Genomic DNA, 12838 nt, shown 5'->3' with positions numbered 1-12838 from the left:
TCCGAGTCAGGCTCAACTTTTCCCGCCTGACTCGGATCTGAAATCGAGGCAAAACGTCATCATTCCACCTTCCGGGTCTCGCGGGTTTTGGATCCTATATAAGGTACCCGCGTCGGCGCCATTTTCTCACTCGGCTGTGGACAGTGAAGAGGGAGGGTGGGAGTTAGGGCTGGCTGGGCTGTGTAGTGTAGTGTAGTGCAGAGTAGTGTTGCGCTGTGCTGTGCTGCGCTGTGCTGCTGTTGTCCATAGGGGCTGTGTGCACTACTTCAAAGTCCATAGGGGCTGGCTGGACTGTGCTGTGCTGCTGTTGTCAATAGGGGCTGTGTCCACTACTTCAAAGTCCATAGGGGCTGGCTGGACTGTGTTGTGCAGTCAGTTGTCCATAGGGGCTGTGTCCACTCCAAAGTCCTGTGCAGTGTCCCAGTCCTAAAGGGGTGCTGTAGTGTTGTCCAGGGGGTGCTCTGTCCGTCAGGGGTGCTCCCCCAAGTGCTAAAAAAAAATATATTTTTTCTGTGTTTGTGAATTGTGTGCGCAGTAGCTGCACGTGCATCAACAAAGTAGTGCCAAGCGTGCGCCTGTGTCATAAGTAAAGGGCCGGCTGGCTTGACCGTTAAAGGGTGCTGTAACCCCCAAAGTACACTCCAAACCAAATAAAAAAATATTTTCTGTGTTTGTGAATTGTGTGCGCAGTAGCCGCACGTGCATCAACAAAGTAGTGCCAAGCGTGCGCCTGTGTCATAAGTAAAGGGCCGGCTGGCTTGACCGTTAAAGGGTGCTGTAACCCCCAAAGTACACTCCAAACCAAATAAAAAAATATTTTCTGTGTTTGTGAATTGTGTGCGCAGTAGCCGCACGAGCATCAACAAAGTAGTGCCAAGCATGCGCCAGTGTCATAAGTAAAGGGCCGGCTGGCTTGACCGTTAAAGGGTGCTGTTACCCCCAAAGTACACTCCAAACCAAATAAAAAAATATTTTCTGTGTTTGTGACTTGTGTGCACAGTAGCCGCACGTGCATCAACAAAGTAGTGCCAAGCGTGCGCCTGTGTCATAAGTAAAGGGCCGGCTGGCTTGACCGTTAAAGGGTGCTGTAACCCCCAAAGTACACTCCAAACCAAATAAAAAAATATTTTCTGTGTTTGTGAATTGTGTGCACTGTGCACTGTTTACTTATGCGCCTGTGTCCCATAAGTAAAGAGCAGGCTGGCTCATTTCTTAAAGGGTGGTGTAAGTGCATTACTCTCCAGCAAAAATAAAAAAATATTTTCTGTGTTTGTGTGCACCTTAGCCGCACGTATATATCAATATAACATAAATGGAGGACCAAACTTTCTCCGATAAAAATAAAATAGGGAAAGATCAAGAACCACTTCCTCCTAGTGCTGTTGCTGCTGCTGGGAGTTCATCATCCCAGAGAGGAAGTAGGAACACCACTACTTTTACTAAACAATTGACCCTCCAACAGTCCCTAGCGATGAGGATGAAGTACGACAGCAGTCATCCTGAAGCAAAACGTATAACTGAGGCCTTGACTGCTATGTTGGTGTTAGATGTGCGTCCGGTATCCGCCATTAGTGCAGTGGGATCTAGACAATTGATGGAGGTAGTGTGTCCCCGGTTCCAAATCCCGTCTAGATTCCACCTGCATCCTCAAAGCAGCAGCGACAAGCGTGCGTCTGTCTGTTAAAGGGTGGTGTAACCCTCAAAGTGCGCTCCACAAACAATAAAAAAATTCTTCTTTTTTTTTCTGTTTGTGAAATGTGTGGGCTGTAGCCGCACCTGCATCCTTAAAGCAGCAGCGACAAGCGTGCGTCTGTCTGTTAAAGGATTACATCGGTGACAGCAACCAAGTAGGCATGTCAGACAGTCCGTACCTGTACTGGCAGGAAAAAGAAGCAATTTGGAGGTCCCTGTACAAACTGGCTCTATTTTACCTGAGTTGCCCCCCCTCCAGTGTGTACTCCGAAAGAGTGTTTAGTGCAGCCGGGAACCTTGTCAGCGAAAGGCGTAGGAGGTTGCTTCCACAAAATGTGGAGAAGATGATGTTCATAAAATGAATTGTCAACTCTTCCAGGGAGACCAGCCTCCAGAACGTACAGAGGGACCTGTGGTTGTGGATTCCAGCGGGGACGAATTAATACTCTGTGAGGATGAGGATGTACACAACACTGAAGAGGGTGAGGAATCGGTGGATGAGGAGGATGAGGACGACATCTTGCCTCCATAGAGCCAGTTTGTGCAGGGACAGATTAATTGCCAGCTTGTTTTGTGGGGGCCCAAACGAATCAATCATTTCAGCCACAGTCGTGTGGCAGACCCTGGCGCTGAAATGTTTGGTTTGTTAAAGTGTGCATGTCCTGTTTATACAACATAAGGGTGGGTGGGAGGGCCCAAGGACAATTCCATCTTGCACCTCTTTTTTTTCTTTGAATTATGTACTGTTTGGGGCCTAGTTTTTCAAACTGCCATCCTGTCTACCACTGCAGTGTCACTCCTAGATGGACCACGTGTTTGTGCCGCCCACTCGTATCTCTTAGCATAGTCATCCAGCTACCTCGGTGCAACCTTTTGGATATAAAAACACTATTGTGAGGTGTGAGGTGTTCAGAATAGACTGGAAATGAGTGGAAATTAAGGTTATTGAGGTTAATAATAGCATAGGAGCAGAAAAACACACAAATTCTGTGATTTTAGCTGTTTTTATGCTTTTTTAAAAAAAAATACAGAACCAAAACACAAAACCCACAACCCAAAACACGGAAGGGTGGTTTTGGCAAAAACAATCCAGATCCAAACCACGAAGAAAGATCCTGATCCAAAACAAGAAAAGTGGCCGGTGCACACCCCTACTCCATATACTAAGTATTCTGCATTCTCTAAAGTGCCTGTTTAACAGCAATTATCTGCATTCTTCAAAATGTCTGTTTCACAGCAAGTACACTGCATTCTCTAAAGGGAATCAGTATGAATGAACGCCGGCCCTGTGGCCAGCGGTTCAAATCCCAACGCCGGAAGACCGACAGCAGTGAAAATCCAGACAGGGGATTTAGGTAAGTATAACTAACCCTACCCCCCCAAAACCTCCCTTTGGGGTGCCTAACCCTAACCTCCCCCCCTAGTGCCTAAACCTAACCCCCCATCCCTGCAGCCTAAACCTAAGTCTCACGGGGGGGTGCCTAATCCTAACCTCCCCCCGGGGGTGCCTAACCCTAACCCCCTCTTACCCTAACCTAACCCTCCCAGGAGGGTGCCTAACCCTAAGTCCCCCCAGGAGCCACTAACCTAACCCTCTCCTGCCCCCTGTCCGCGGCCGCCGCCCGGCTTGCCTTCATTCGGTATGCCGGGCATCGGGGCTCCCGGCGTAGGGATAATGACAGGCATCGGGATTTCGATGCCTGTCATTAGTACCCTGCCGGGATTTGACAGTCTGGAATCCGGCAGTCGGCTTTTATCCATTCTAACACATGCCTGTTTCACTGCAAGTACTCCATTTATACTAAGTATTCTGCATTCTCTAAGTGTCTTTTACACAGCAAGTATTCTGCATTCTCTAAAGTGTCAGTTTCACAGCAAGTTGTGTACATTCTTCAAAATGCCTATTTTACAGCAAGTTCTCTGCATTCTTCAAAATGCATGTTTCATAGAAAGTATTCTGCATTCTATAAAGTGCCTGTTTCACAGCAGGTATTCTGCATTCTTCAACATGCCTGTATCACAGCAATTATTCTGCATTCTGCCAATGTGCCAATTTCTTCCTTCTCATGAAGATAGTTCTATGACTATAGGCTTGAGTTGCTTCCAGCTCTGTTCCTGTGTTTCTTTGCAAGAACTCTGCATTCTCCAAAATGCCTGTTTCTCAGCAATTATTATGCATTCTTCAAAGTGCCTGTTTTACAGCAAGTGTTCTGCATTCCCTAAAGTGCCTGTTTTACAGCAAGTGTTCTGCATTCTCTAAAGTGCCTGTTTTACAGCAAGTGTTCTGCATTCTCTAAAGAATCTGTTTTACAGCAAGTGTTCTGCATTCTCTAAAGTGTCTGTTTTACAGCAAGTGTTCTGCATTCTCTAAAGTGCCTGTTTTACAGCAAGTGTTCTGCATTCTCTAAAGAATCTGTTTTACAGCAAGTGTTCTGCATTCTCTAAAGTGCCTGTTTTACAGCAAGTGTTCTGCATTCTCTAAAGAATCTGTTTTACAGCAAGTGTTCTGCATTCTCTAAAGTGCCTGTTTTACAGCAAGTTCTCTGCATTCTTCAAAATGCCTGTTTCATAGCAGGTATTCTGCATTCTCTAAAGTGACTGTTTTACAGCAAGTGTTTTGCATTCTCTAAAGTGCCTGTTTTACAGCAAGTATTCTGCATTTTCTAAAGTGCCTGTTTCACAACAAGTTATCTGCATTCTTCAAAATGCCTGTTTCATAGCAAGTATTCTGCATTTTTAGAATGTAAGCTCTTATGAGCAGGGCCCTCTACCCTCTTGTGCTTCTCCCTATTTTACTTTCATCTACTTTTTACTCACCACTAGGGCGCCTAACACTTGGTTGCTTATACTCGGCTGCTTATGTGGGTGTTATGGTTGCTAATGTAGCTATGTATATTTTCCATGTCCTTGTCCTGTATTGTATTGTTTTGTAAGTCACTGGTCACCTATTAATTTATGTACTTTGTAAGGCACTGCGGAACACTTGTGGCGCCATATAAATAAATTATAATAATAATATGTCTCTAAAGTGCCTGTATCACAGCAATTATTCTGCATTCTGCCAACGTGCCAGTTTCTTCCTTCTCATGAAGATAGTTTTCTGACTAGAGGCTTCAGTTGCTTCCAGCTCTGTTCCTGTGTTTCTTTGCAAGAACTTTGCATTCTCCAAAGTGCATGTTTCACAGCAAGTACTCTGCATTCTACAACATGCCTGTTTCACAGCAAGTACTCCATTTATACTAAGTATTCTGCATTATCTAAGTGTCTTTTACACAGCAAGTATTCTGTATTCTCTAAAGTGTCAGTTTCACAGCAAGTTATGTGCATTCTTCAAAATGCCTGTTTCATAGGAAGTATTTTGCATTCTCTAAAGTGCCTGTTTCACAGCAAGTATTCTGCATTCTTCAACGGCCTGTATCACAGCAATTATTCTGCATTCTCTAAAGTGCCAGTTTCTTTCTTCTCATAAAGATAGTTCTCTGACTCCAGGCTTCAGTTGCTTCTAGCTGTGTTCCTGTGTTTCTTTGCAAGAACTCTGCATTCTCCAAAATGCCTGTTTCATAGTAACTATTCTGCATTCTCTAAAGTGCCTGTTTTACAGTAAGTATTCTGCATTCTCTAAAGTGCCTGTTTTACAGTAAGTATTCTGCATTCTCTAAAGTGCCTGTTTTACAGTAAGTATTCTGCATTCTCTAAAGTGCCTGTTTTACAGTAAGTACTCCATTTATACTAGGAGCCGTATTCAATTTGGAGCGAAAAGTCCATTCTGGACTTTTCGCTCCACATCGGAGCTTTTCCTGGGATAGAGTATCGTGCGCGCACCCGCTTTATCCCCGTATTCAATTAAAAAGTTACAAAAATTAGAGCCGGCGCAACAGGATCGGCGAAAAGAACCGGGATTTATCTGGAATAAATTGTAGGACCCCCCTAAAGCTGTCCAGAGATGGGGGATCATTATGGGTACCCCCGTTTTAGCCTGCAAAAGAAAGTCGGGTTTTAAATAGCTGCGGCAGGTGTTTTTTTTCCCGACATTGAAGAAGTGATGCAGAAGAGCACTTGGGTTACTTTTTTCATTTTTTTAAGTGGTCCCATCAAATTTGGGGTACATGAAAATGGGTACTAGCATATTTTTAAGTCCCTAAAGTGTTTTGTTTTTTTTAATTCTGCAAAAATGCACCTGCCGCTAATAATCTATTCTAGAATACACCTTCCGCATATTTGCAGAATAGCCCTGAACCTATTTACCTATTTTTAAACACTTTTTTTCCTTTTTTTTTTTCAGCCCAAATTTTTTAATTAATTTTTTGGGGTGTCCCTATTTTTTTTTTTAAACTTTTTTTGACAAAGTTTATTTTTAAATGTCATTCCCAGGGGTGCAGGCTATTTTTTTTAAGCCTACACCCCTAAACCCCAATTCTGCACTTTTTTTCGCCATGTAAGACATGGTGAAAAGTTATCCCCGTTTTTTATCAAAGACTTTTCGCACCTGCGAAAAATCTTTGAAATTGAATACGGGGATAATTGAAATCGGCGAAAATTATGTCATCGGCGATAAAGATTCCGAACTTTTCGCTCCAAATTGAATACCCCTGTAAGTGCCTTATTCCCTGTGAGAACTCTACTTCTCTAAAATGCCTGATTCTCAGCAAGTGCTTCGCTTATATAAAGTGTCTTCTTCCACGCAGGCACTGCTATATCAGATCCATCTTGTCATGTCGGTCTGAATTTGGTGATCTGTATGAGGACCTTTGGGTCTAGCTGAACAAAAGCTGAAACTAGGGGCCTCATTCAGACTCACTCGCGAGCGGCTGTCCGCTTGCAAGTGGGTCGATGGTGTGCACTGCGAATGCGCACGACGGAGGGAGCTCCGTCGTGCGCATGCGCGAGACGCGACGAGCGAAGGACTTTCCTTAGCTCGTTGTGTCTGATCAAAGGGGGCGTGCTGTCGATGTTGATTGACAGCACGCCCCCTTTGGTGGGCGTGCCGGGGGTGTGCCTCCCAGAAGGGGGCGTTCCCAAGGGAACGCCTACCGTCAGAAGCCGGCCCCACTGACATCACTAGTGATGTCAGTGGGAGTGATTTTGGCTCTGACAGAGCCAAAATCACTCCTGGCCTTGCGGTTGAGAAACTCAACCGCAGGCTTCGGCCCGCAGTGGCGATGGTCGCGATGGTCAAGACCATCGCGACCATCATCCTGCACGCTCGTATATGCTGTGGGTGGTGACCCACAGCTATACGAGCGTCCAGGAGGACCCTCCATAATTATGGAGGTGGGCCCTGATTCAGAGCGAGCGCTCTGGTCAGAGCGTCCGGCTCTGAATCAGGGCCTAGGTTTCTAGATCTCTACTATCTATATTTACCACTGGGAATAGGGAAATGCCTTAGAGACCAGAGACTGGACTGGATTAGGAACTGGAGTCCACTGGAATGAGAGCCCTGGAAGTTTCAACTACCCTCCTGCTTCAGCTAGACCCAAGAGTCCTGACACGGATCATCATAAACGGACATCCGTGGCAGTATTGTTCAGCGATATTTGTTTAGTGCATTACAGTGAGGTTTTTTTATTGCCACATAAGACCCCTGAAGTGTGTTATTTTATTCTAAATACCTCACAATGTCTGCAAATTTACACAAAACATCCTAATTTGAGTAGCTTTTTGCCAAGCTGATCCTTTTTCATAAATTTTTGTTAACCTAACTCTCTTTTAACTAGTTCTATTCTATAAACGTTTTCTTATTAACTAATACAATGGGCCCCATTTAATGGGATACGTTTAAGATGCCGGCGGTCGCAATCCTGACCGCCGGCATCTAGAATCCTTAATCCCGGCTAGGGTTAAATGGGTTAAATAATTCAGACGCCTGTAATTTTCCCGACGCCTGCACACCCTTCGATCGGGATGCTGGGTGCCGCAAGCGGACAGCCGCGGGGGGGGGAGAGGGTTAGGGTTAGGCACTTAGGGGGGAGGTTAGGGTTAGCCACCCCTAAGGAGGGTTAGGGGGTTAGAATAGAATAGTTTATATTTACCTTTAGACGATCAGGATTTCCAGCGCTGTCAGGCTTCCACTGCCGGGCTCTGCTGTTTTGTCCGGCTGCCGCAGCCGGGATTCGAACTGCCGGTCATGCGGCAGCCGGCATTCCATACCGAATGCCCATTTAATAACGAGTCTTAATACCAGTTACATATATGGTACTAATAAATATGCCACTGGTATTCATTATTACTTACCCCTCTGGCAAGGTATAGCGATGTCACCCTCCTGGGGGGCATCCTCAGCTCAGCTGCTGGCAGCCTACAGCTGTGCTAAAGGGACTATTGTCCCATTGTTAAAGGGGGACCAATGTATTTTATTTTGAGTTATAGTTCACAAACTACAGGACACCTTAAATGTACCTGAGGTGCCCCTTGGAGAACATGTACTACAAATTGTGGACCTGTAAATTGGCTGATACACCCCTATCATTGGGACAGGCAATTAGAATCTGGCAAAAGGCTTAAACAGTGGGCATAATTCAGCAGTGCACTCAAGTGATGATCGGGAATCTGTGCAGGCACATGACCCGTTCTGCGCATGTGCAGAACGGGTCTGCAAACCCGCACGCAGACTGCCAGCAGTGATTGACATTCTGCTGGCATTTGTGGGCAGGGAGGGGGCGGCGATGGCCTCCGTTTCCCGAAAGGAAGGTGCGTCGCTGCCGTTTGGGGGGAGGGAAGAAACCAGGATCTCCGTCGGCTGATGGAGATTTCCTGGGCTCTTACTCTAATCTACGGTGGCCGGCTGCGGGACCCCATGGGTCTCGCAGCCGGCCAATGGTCTGCAGAGTATCCGATGCTGCGTTGGACAACGCAGCTCGTATACGTAATGCAGCAGGAGGCGTGATGCCTCCTGCTACGTTACCATAATTGGAAGTATTGCAATTGCAAAGCTGCCTGCGTGCATACATCATATCTCTATAGCCTGCGTGCAGCTTTGCAATTGCGGTCATTGCTGAATCAGGCACAGTGTCCCTTCTACAATGAGAACAGGAAGAGTCCCTGACACACTGATATCAAGCTCTCCACTGGGGACCCTATATTTCAGCTAACGAGGTTTAACATGAAAGTGAGGAAAGGATAGGTATATAGCATGTTGGTCCAGTGTTAGCCACTACCTTGGAATAGGGATAAATGCTTGGACACACCCTCCATACCATATTTGCTTTTTTATTTGTAGAGCATCTGGAATTATAGTAACACTTTTTATGATCAAAATCAATCAAATAGATAAGTGTTATTTATGTTTGTAATTTAATAAGATGCTTATGCTGAAGTTGTCAGGAAAGAATAACGGCCAATGCTATTTAAAAAAAAAAGATTGACATATTGTACCGGTGCTATATTGTTATATGTCTGTTATCCCTACTGTGCTATGGGCCTGATTCAGCAGCGTTTGGAAATGCACCTACGTATTCCGATTGAGCGATTGTTAGCTATTGCACATGCTTATAAGTCGCACTGCACATGTGCTGTGATCGCACTGCGATTACGGACAGGGACGAATTAAGGGGGGGGGCAACAGGGGTGGTCGTCCCGGGGCACCCACACACAGAGGGGCCCCCACATCTAGAGTACCTACCGAAGTGGAGGCGGAGCCAATACGGTAAGCGGGCCTAATTATGTAAAGTGCTCGCCCTCATGAGCAACCAGCAGCTCCTGCATGTAAGTGTGTTAGTGTACTGTTTTTATGTGTATGAATGTGTTAGTGTGCATATATGTGTTTTTGTGTATATATGTGTTTTTGTATATGCAGTATGTGTTAGTGTGTGCATACTGTGTATGTGTTAGTGTGTATATATGTGTATGTATGTGTTAATGTGTATATATATGTGTGTATGTGTATGTTTATGTGTTAGTGTGTTTGTAGCTGCTTTTCTATGGGTGTGATTCACTGTCATCACTCTTTTCTCTATATTTTCAAATAAACCTATATACAACAGCACAGAGAAAATGGGTGTGAACCAAACAGACCAACCACATCTGTGACTGCATACAAGGACAGGCCATATATTCGTGACACGATGGACCAAAGGCCTGATTCAGAGCCGCTCGCGAACGCACATCTCTTGCAAGCGGCTCGATGTTTCCCCTCTGCGCATGCGCCACGTCCGGCGTGTGCATGCGCGAGCCCCGCTGAGCGGCTTGCTACAAAAACACCTGGTGTTTGTGGGAGGCCCTTCTGACATCACTAGTGATATCAGTAGTGGGCTTCTTGCTCTATTAGAGCAGGAAGTCCACTCGGCCTTGCGGTAGCCGAGACCCTACCACAGGGTCTCGTTGCAAGGCCGATGGTCACGATAATCGCGACGGCCTCCTGCCCGTTCGCACAAGCTGTAGGAGGTCTCCCACAGCTTAGCGAGCGGCCAGAGGAAAAAAAAAATTCCAACAGACCCGGCGAGCTGCATCCGGCAGCGAGCGGGTCTGAATCAGGGCCCAAATGTAATAAGGTGAGAGTTTACAAAATGTGAGTTTAGCAGTTAACTCTCACATTGGTCGAGATTTATCTTCAAAATGGGAAAACATCTGGATGAGAGTTTAAATCGTGAGACTTTTTTGAGTCTAAAAACATGTGAGTTTGAATGTTCTCGAACTCTGGGCCTGATTCAAACCCGGACGCTATGCGCAGTGCGCTCGCTACTGCCGATGGTTGCTAATCTGTGCATGCAAATGCATCGCAGTGCGCGTGCGCAAACTACACAGTGTGTTCTCAGATCCCTCGCTCGCACAGCAAAGCCAGCCCTGCCGAGTGAGTAACAGGAGTGGCCGTTTGTGGGTGGTAACAGGGGCATTCCAGTAAAAACGGGGGAGTGGAGGTGCGAATGCAGGCGTGCCTGAGTGTTTCAACGCCGTTTTAGAGGTGTGCATAATTAACAGGCAGCGTCATAGTACACGTCACCAGCCATTTTTTTACTCTGTTTTCCTTGCAATGCTTGCGGTAGAAAAAAGCTACCACAAACACTGCGTTCACATCCGATAGTGGTCGATGTACCAATGTTTTCACAAACTTCCAGGAGATGACGTGGGGCAGTGGGCATCTCTGCATTCGCTAAGGGGAGTCTGCATACACAAAGCGAATGCTCGTACAGGTAAGATGGGCGTGCTTATGCCTTGGCGAGCGATTTCTCCCCGTTGTGTTACTTCAAATATTTGCATACGCATCGAGCGAGCGTACGCTCATAGTGACCGGGTCTGAATCAGGCCCTCTATTACAATGGCCGAGTTTACTGCTAAACTCTCACATTTTCTAAACTCTCTCCCTATTATATTTGGCCCAATGTCTACTTTTGTTTAGTGCTGACCCACATCCACCCAACAATAACACACACAGCAGGATATAGCTGAAATCCTTAAAAGTAGAGATGTGCACCGATCCCCGTGTTTTGGTTTTGGATCTGTATTTTTTCTTGAAAAATAAAAAAAACAGCTAAAAACACATAAAATCTGCCTTTTTTTGTTCCTACAGTATTAATAACCTCAATAACATTTATTTCCACTCATTTCCAGTCAATTTTGACCACCTCACAGCTAGCAATATTGATTCTTTCATCTAGTTAAAGGGCCAAAAGGTTGCATCCAGCTTGCTGGCTCAAAACTGATTGATATAATTATTAATATAGTTGAGGACTGTGCAAAGATGATGGTTGGGATACCCTTGAGGATTGAAGAATGGATAGTTGGTGCAGCCCCCTGGCTGTAAAATTGATAATAAATTAATTAAAAAACAATTAATTGGTGCAGCCCTGGGCTGAATAATTAATAATATTTAATTCAAAAAGTAATAAACAATTCATTGGGTGCAGCCCCTGGCTGAATAATTAATAAAAATAAATTCAGTGGTGCAGCCCCCTGGCTGTAAAATTGATAATAAATTAATTAAAAAACAATTCATTGGTGCAGCCCTGGGCTGAATAATTAATAATAATTTAATTCAAAAGGTAATAAACAATTCATTGGGTGCAGCCCCTGGCTGAATAATTAATAAAAATAAATTCATTGGTGCAGCCCCCTGGCTGTAAAATTGATAATAAATTAATTAAAAAACAATTCATTGGTGCAGCCCTGGGCTGAATAATTAATAATAATTTAATTCAAAAGGTAATAAACAATTCATTGGGTGCAGCCCCTGGCTGAATAATTAATAAAAAGAAATTCATTGGTGCAGCCCCTGGCTGTAAAATTGATAATAAATTAATTAAAAAACAATTCAGTGGGTGCAGCTCCTGGCTTTAAAATTGATAATAAATAATAAATTAATTTCAAAATAAATCATTGGTTCCTAAACCAACCATAACATTGATTTAAAATGTCAGGCAGGAATGCCCCAACCAGCACATAATGGAAAGGAAAAAGGTGCAAGATGGAATAGTCCTTGGGCCCTCCCACCCACCCTTATATTGTATACGAAACAGGACATTCACAGTTTAACAAACCAATCATTTCAGCGACAAGGGCTGCCAATTGTGGCTGAAATGATTGGTTTGTTTGGACCCCCTTTACATTACAAGCTGTCCTCGTCCTCATCATCCCCATCAGTGTGTACATCCTCTTCTTCACACAATATTAATTCATCCCAGCTGGAATCCACCATAGGTGCCTCTGTAATTTTTTGATGTAATTGTTGGTAGAGTTCTTCCTCGTGGAATTTGTAATTAATTTTAATGAACATCATCTTTTCCACATTTTGAGGAATTAACCTCCTACGCTGATCATTGACAAGGCTGCCAGCTGCACTGAAAACTCTTTCGGAGTACACAATGGAGGGTTGGCAACTTAAGTAATGCACAGCCAGTTTATGTATGGGACTCCAAATTGCCTCTTTTTCCTGCCAGTACTGAAAGGGACTGTCTGACATGCTTATTAGGATAGTATCTCTAAAATAGTCCTCCAATATTCTGTGAATGGAGCCCACATCACACATCGTCACAGTAGAAGACATTTCACTAGTAGGCAGTTCTCTCAAGCCCGACCAGATGTCATTTTTGGGGGGACGATCTGCATGACCAGCAGGCATTCTGTAAGGAAAATTGAGTTTTTTCCTGGCTGCTGCAGAAACTGAAGGAGGAGATGATGGCGTTTCACATGCGGCTGCTGCTGACAATTTTTTTAC

Source organism: Taudactylus pleione, unplaced genomic scaffold (assembly GCF_031769625.1).
Source record: "Taudactylus pleione unplaced genomic scaffold, aTauple2 ptg000092l, whole genome shotgun sequence".
Lineage (NCBI taxonomy): Eukaryota > Metazoa > Chordata > Amphibia > Anura > Myobatrachidae > Taudactylus > Taudactylus pleione.
This window is presented reverse-complemented; position numbering follows the sequence as displayed.